The sequence below is a fragment of the Pelodiscus sinensis genome, chromosome 1, assembly GCF_049634645.1.
Source record: "Pelodiscus sinensis isolate JC-2024 chromosome 1, ASM4963464v1, whole genome shotgun sequence".
Classification (NCBI taxonomy): Eukaryota; Metazoa; Chordata; order Testudines; family Trionychidae; genus Pelodiscus; species Pelodiscus sinensis.
In genome coordinates, this window is record NC_134711.1 from 128298763 (window position 1) to 128306226 (window position 7464).

Genomic DNA, 7464 nt, shown 5'->3' on the forward strand with positions numbered 1-7464 from the left:
AGCAATTTTGCTAAACTACCAAAGTTTCATACTTGGCACAAGGTCATACTGAAATTATGAGCAGCTGAATTGCTAGCCTATGAAAACATACAATATTGAACACCCAATAGTTTGAAGAGTAGTTTCCCTGCCCCCAAACAGACAGCTCTGGAGTATAATCTGTCTCAATATATAAAAAAAAAATTCTGCCGGGGAACAGAATGGGCATAGCTGTGATTATTTGCACTGGTTGTCACACAAGTAAGTTTTATATTTGCCTTTTTACATGGCACCTTACAACACCTGTGTGCTAGTATATGTAACTTGATGATTTTTGCGCCTCATATGTATGTTTTGCATAATAAAAAAATGAATGTGAAACACTCATGGTGACTTGAATAACATTTCTGATGTAATTCAAGTCAATCAGTTTTTGACATTCTGCTACCACACAACCTGAAATATGCTAAAGAATCCCAGAAGTAGACAGATCATCATATTGTATTGGTTGATAAGTCTTCATATGGTTCTGGTATTGTTTTCCTATATTAAAATTATGTATATTGTAGACAAATCCCACTTATTTTCTCACTGTCTTCTACTGCTACCTGATCTGTTCATTCCTTTAAATTATCTGCTGAAGTGTGTTGCAGACTGGCAATTTCATAATAAGAGGTAGGAGGGACATGTTATATTTTATAAGCATGCAGTGAAAAAAGAAAGTAGTCCATAAAAAACTTATGATGAAAAAGCACAATATAAACATAATGGATTTTTATAGCTGCTCTGCTCAACACATTTACCCTTTCTGGTATCCCGAAAAATAAACTAAGTTTAAGTTTGAAAAATGCACATGCCTTAGAACAAAAAGTTGTTTGTGTAGTTAAAATGTGTGTAAAGCAAATCCTCTCTCACCCATGAAGTATTAACATTTTTAAATTCATTAAACAATTTACTAAACTGATGTTGCCCTCTAGTGGTCAGATGGAGCTTCACAATGTTATAGAAATAGACACATGATCCATACAAGTTATTCAATGATGTCTCTTTTGTACTTGGAACAAAATGAATCTGGTAGACTGGGAGCAGTTTTAGAAACTAAAACTTTTTAAAATAACTTGTTCAGCTTCTTGTAGATGTTCACATCTCAACTCTATTTCCTTATGAAATGGATCACTGCCAGCTTATTACTATGCTTCTACTGTTAAAACATCAAATATCTGTTTACCATATTATTTAAATGCAATTTTTTAAGATGTATTTTTAGTTCTATTAAAACTACCACTTAGGCCCATGGCAACCTTGAATAATGCAAACTGTGTCTGCCAACCAGCAGCTTCCTTCAAAGGGAAGGCTACCCCAATGAACACCCCCTCCCCGCTTGCCTCCAACAGCCTCCTTGCTATACAGTGTAGAGACTTACATTGTGAACATCAGTATAGACAGCAGCTCCAGCAAGTGAGGTAAAAGGGAACCTCTGTCTGGCTCTGACAGTGAAAGCTAATGTCTTTCCACAGCATAGTATATGAGTAAATTGTCTGGCACTAAGAGATATGCAAATGGGGATTATTATTAGACTAAACATGTATTATGTATTAACAAGGTCTGCTGACACAGATCACATTGAAGACTTCCCACAAATCCTGACTATCCTTTTAAAAGGAATATAGTCAACTTCAAATCTAGTCAGCCAGCTTATCAAGGAAATTAGGAGTGGTTTCAGGCACTATTACTTCTCCCATGTTCCTCTGCCTATATTTATCATTTCACAAACCCATTTTCCAAAAATGTTTCCCCCCATTTTTCTTGGTCAGAGTTTCATAGAAATAATGGAAAAGTAAATTGATTGCAAAGTGTTGTCAACTTCACAAAGTGAGCTGATAAAATTGAGATGCTGCTTTCCCTCTAATATCTTTCATTTATCATACTCTAATCATATATATAGTAGCCCAGTGTCTGAGACTCTGTTACGCTGAAATGCTGGCTGTTCCCTCTGGGCGGCGCTGTTGCCTCCCTGGCTGTTCCCTCTGGGCAGCGCTGTTGCCTCCCTGGCTGTTCCCTCTGGGCAGCGCTGTTGCCTGAGTCACGTCCTTCGCCTCCTGCCGTGGCGCTCTGCTGACTTCTGCACCGCTGAGCCGGGCCGCTGCGGGGGAGCAAGTGGCGCAAGTGGCTGTTTGGGCTCCACAGTCCGCCAAGTGAGAGGCAGGAGGGGTGGATAAGAGAAAGAGAGAGTGAGAGGCAGGAGAGGGAGGAGAAGAGAAAGAGGGAGAGGCAGCAGGCGGAGGAGAGCTGAGAGAGAAAGAGGGGGAGGCAGGAGGAGGAGGAGAGAGAGGGTACGTCTACACTACAGCGCTAGTTCGAACTAACTTAGTTCGAATTAGTTAATTCGAACTAAGCTAGTTCGAACTAACGCATCTAGAACTAAAAACTAGTTCGAACTAGCGTTTTGCTAGTTCGAACTAGTAAGTCCACATTGAGTGGACTCTGAACAGGGCTTAATGATGGCCGGAAGCAGTGCCGGCAGGGCATAAAAGGAGGACTTAGAGCATGGAGATGCTGTCTCAGGCTAGCCGAGGGCTGCGCTTAAAGGGTCCCGACCCCCACCCCGGACACACAGTTCTAAGGGGTGCCCCGCTTGCAAAGAAGTTCTGGCTTGGAGTGCCCTGAGTGCCCACACTGGGCACATCACACCACTCGGCCATCAGCCCGGCTGCACTTGCCGCAGGCTGCCATCTGGGGAGAGGGAGTAATTGGGGGGCTGCAGGAGAGCTTCCACCCCCAGAAGCCCGCAGAGCCAGCCCAGTCCTCCCCATCGGGGGCTCGTACCCCATTCCTCCCTCACCTCCTTCCACTTGCCCTTCCCTAGCCCCCCTTCTTATTGATGTACAAAATAAAGATAACGTTTCTTCCAACATTGACTCTGTCTTTATTGAACAAAACTGGGGGAGACTGGGAAAAGGAGGTGGGAGAGGGGAAGAGAAAGGCTGGGAGAGGGGAGGGCAACTAACATGATCAGGGGTTGGGAACAGGTCCCAGATGAAGAGAGGCTACAGAGACTGGGACTGTTCAGCTTAGAAAAGAGGAGACGGAGGGGGGACAGGATAGAGGTCTCTAAAAGCAGGGGTTGGGTGGAGAGGGTGCATTCAGAAAAGTTCTTCCTGAGTTCCCATAAAGAAGGACTAGAGGACACCAAAGGAAAGGAATGGGTAGCAGGCTTGAAACTAGTAAGAGAAAGTTGTTGTTGTTGTTGACAAAGCAAATAGTTAACCTGTGGAACTCCTTGCTGCAGGAGGCTGTGAAGGCTAGAACTAGAACAGAGTTGAAAGGGAAGTGAGATAAAGTGATGGAGGTTGGGTCCATGGAGTCCTATTAGCCAGAGGGTAGGAGTGGTATCCCTGCCCAAAGTTTGTGGAAGGCTGGAGAGGGATGGCACGAGACAAATGGCTTGGTCATTGTCTTCGGTCCATCCCCTCCAGGGTCCCTAGGGTTGGCCGCTGTTGGCAGACAGGCTACTGGGCTAGATGGACCTTTGGTCTGACCCAGTACGGCCATTGTAAGCTCAGGGCTCAGTGTCGGGGGTCTCAGTGGACCCCCTTGATTTTCATGCACACCTGGTCCTGGGTGGCCAGGCTGGCAGCTCTCCTGCCCTAGACGGCCACTTTCCTGTGCCTAGTGCGGAGATCGTGGACGAGGTCCACGATGTCCGCACTAGCCCAGGAAGGTGCCCGCCTCTTGCGGTCCAGGGCAAGCTCCTGGGAGCCGCCAGCCTGGTCCCGGCAAGAGGGGGTGGGCTGGGGGGCATCGGGTGGGTGGCTCTGTGCCGTGCCAGGTGCAGGGTCTGCTAGCTGGGTGCTGGCAGGCTTGCACCTGGCACGGGCACCGTAGCCAGCCCGTGCCCCTTTAAGGGGTCCGGGGCCGGGAGGGGGGCATAGAGTTTCCCTGGTGTTGGCCAGAGTGGCCACCAGGGAAACCTGGGGAGGGCTAGCCTCCCACTAGTTCGAACTAAAGGGCTACACAGCCCTTAGTTCGAACTAGCTAGTTCGAACTAGGCGTTAGTCCTCGTAAAATGAGGTTTACCTAGTTCGAACTAAGCGCTCCGCTAGTTCGATTCAAATTCGAACTAGCGGAGCGCTAGTGTAGCGCATAGGAAAGTTAGTTCGAACTAACGTCCGTTAGTTCGAACTAACTTTCTAGTGTAGACATACCCAGAGAGAGAGACGGAGCGAGAAACTGGAGGCTCAGGAGAGAAGGCCGACGTGGAGGAGAGACCTGAAAATCCTGTTTTATAATGGGCTAATTGGCTAGTCTACTACATATTTGAGAGAGTTTGTCTGTCTGTCTGTTCAAGAACTCCTCCTAAAAGGTAGGAGCTAGGACCACCAAATTCGGTATTCAACTTTCTCTTATCATAACTTACAGAAAAATAAGGTATCATGAGCTTTCATAGGTACAGCCCACTTCTTCAGATCTTCAGGTCATCGGAAGAAGTGTGTTTTGCCCACGAAAGCTCATGATGCCATCTACATGTTTTGTTAGTCTATAAAGTGCTACCGGACCATTTGTTGTTTTTTTCTGTAACAGACTAACTCGGCTACCCCCCCCCCCCCCCCGCCCCGAAGCTCCAGAAAAATAAGGGTTTGGTTGTGTCAGGAAAATGAGATGTGCCTGGTATGTGGTTGCATCTCAGAAAACCCTACAGAAAAGAGACAGAATCACCAGACAGGTGTGGGGGCTGGCTGGAGGTGCACCTCCACAGTCTGGGACTCCCCTTCCATGGATTCATATAAGAACATTGCTGGCTTTTCGCCTTCATCAGGAAAGGAGGGAAAAGGACGCAGTTTGCTGCATTCCTCACTCTGGATGGAGACTGTGGGGGCAGAGTCCCCAAGCTGTGCCTGTTGGAGATGCAGCAGCCATGGAGAGGTGCATCTCACCTGGCCCCAAGCTGCTGCGGCGAGAGAGGGCTAAGGTAATTCTCTCTGTGTGTTAGTGTGAGTTAAAATTAAAGATGAATGCTTTAAGACATTTACTTTAAGGAACCAATTTTTGTATTCCTCCAGTTTAATTTCACCTCCTCAAAAAACAAAACAAAACAAAACAAAAAACCCATCACTGCAAGCACAAAATTTCACACACAGCCTAAGAAATAATTCCATATATATACTTTTTAATGAATTATTTTTCTTTATTGATGATCATAGAATCATAGAATAGTAGAACTGGAAGGAACCTTGAGAGGTCATTGAGTCCAGTCCCCTGCATTCATGATAGAACCAAGCACCATCTGGACCAGGGATGCGCAAATACCGACCACAGGCCAGATTTGATCTGTTAGTGTTAGCCCCTGGCAGGCCCCCACAGCAAAATTAACTGCAGCTTTGCATGTATGGGGGATCACAGCTCTCATTGGCCTCAGAATGCTGGTCCCAGCCAATGGGAGAAACGATGTCCTAGCCTGTGCTACTTCCTGCCACTCCCATTGGCTGGGAATGGCGATCTGCAGCTAACAGGAGCTGTGATTGCCAGTACCTGCGGAAATACAGGCAAACATAATAGTGGAGGCCCACCATGGGCTAACCCTGTCGAACCGCCACCATTTTATTGCCCACCACTGATGTAGACCATCCCTGATGGATGTCTATCTAACCTGCTCTTAAAAATCTCCAGTGATAAAGATTCTACAACCTCCCTAGGCAATTTATTTCAGTTGTAACAGGGTGTGCATGCCCCTCACTAGAGAAGGAGGGTTAAAAACCTTGAGGGCAGAGGAAGTCCTGCCCCTTCTACCAGACTGGGCATGCTCCAAGTGCTGGGGCAGGATAAAAGGAAAGAAAGCAGCTCAGTCTGCATGGGCCAGTGAAGGACCAGGATCCCCAGCCAATGAGAAGTGAAGGACTAGGAGACTGCTGCTACACAGCCCCAGTGGAGCCCCAGGGAGAAGCCGCTGCTGGGGCATAGGGAGACTCAACTGCTACATGGGATGTTGCCCCACCAGCACCAGTAGAAAGTCACCCAGGAATGGTGCAGGAGTGGCCTCTCCCACCCAGGTACACTTGGCATATTTTGGCCAGATTCCCTGCTGAGGGAGTGACATACTGATCTGCTGCTCACAGTGCCCTGAATTGGGACCTGGTGGAGCAGGGTGGGCCTGTGTACCCCTACTAGGTCTCTGACCCTCAAGTCTACTGACTCTGGCCCTTAGGCCACACTGCCCTGAGACAAAGGCTGCTTATAGACTCTGGCCACGAGGCCATACTGCCCTGAGAAAAGGGCTGCCTACTGACTCTGTCCCTGAGGCCACATTGCCCTGTGACAAGGGCTGCTTACAAACTCTGGCAGTAGGCCATACTGCCGAGGGGTTGAGGCTACTTACTGACTTTTTGTACTGCCCTGGGATAAGGGGCTACCTACTGACTCCAGCCCTTAGGCCATACTGCCCTGAAGTAAGGGCTACTCATGGACTCTGACTGTACTGTCCTGAGAGAAGGGACAGCATTATTGACTTGAGCCACTAAGCTCAACTACCCTAGACCGCAGATGGGTCTTTACACACTGTAGCAACTGCTGATGACCTTGCAGTTGACCAGGCAGCATATGCACCCCTGAACACCCTCATCCGTGACAGGGTGTACATACCCTGCCGCCCCAGTGTTTAACCACTCTGACAGTTAGAAAGTTTTCCTTAATGTCCAACCTAAACCTTCCTTGCTGCAATTTAAGCCCATTGTTTCTTGTGCTATCATCAGACGTTAAGGAGGATAATTTTTCTCCCTCCTCCTTGCATCAACCTTTTAGGTACTTGAAAGCAGTTATGTCCCCTCTCAGTCTTCTCTTTTCCAGACTAAACAAACCCAATTCTTTCAGTCTTCCCTCATAGGTCATTTTTTATTAATAATTTTTGTTGTTCTTCTCTTTGTTGCTCATCACATTTGAGGAAAGATGTGGATCTTCTCCATTTCATACACATCTTTCCTGAAATGTGGTGCCCAGAACTGGGAACAATACTCCAGTTGAGGCCTAGTCAGCACAGAGTAGAGTGGAAGAATGACTTCTTGTGACTAGCTCACAACACTCCTGTTAATGCATCCCAGAATCATGTGTGCTAAATGTCACACTGTTGACTCATATTTAGTTTGTGATGCACTATGACCCTATATCCCCTTCTGCAGGGCTCCTTCCTCAATAGTCATTTCCCATTTTGTATGTGTGTGCCACAGATTGTTCCTTCCTAAATGAAGCCCTTTGCATTTGTCCTTATTGAATGTCATCCTATTTACCTCAGACCATTTCTCCAGTTTGTCTAGATAATTGTGAATTATAATCCTTGTGACGATCCCCCCTTTGTCCCTTAGAGCTCTCACTAGACCCCTCCCCCCAAGTGTCAGTCTCCTGTTTCCAGAGCCCCACTGCACCCAACCCCCCAGGGCCCTTCTCAGTGCCAGCCCCCAATATTAGCTCTGTCCCCAAAGCTCCCCAGTACCAGCC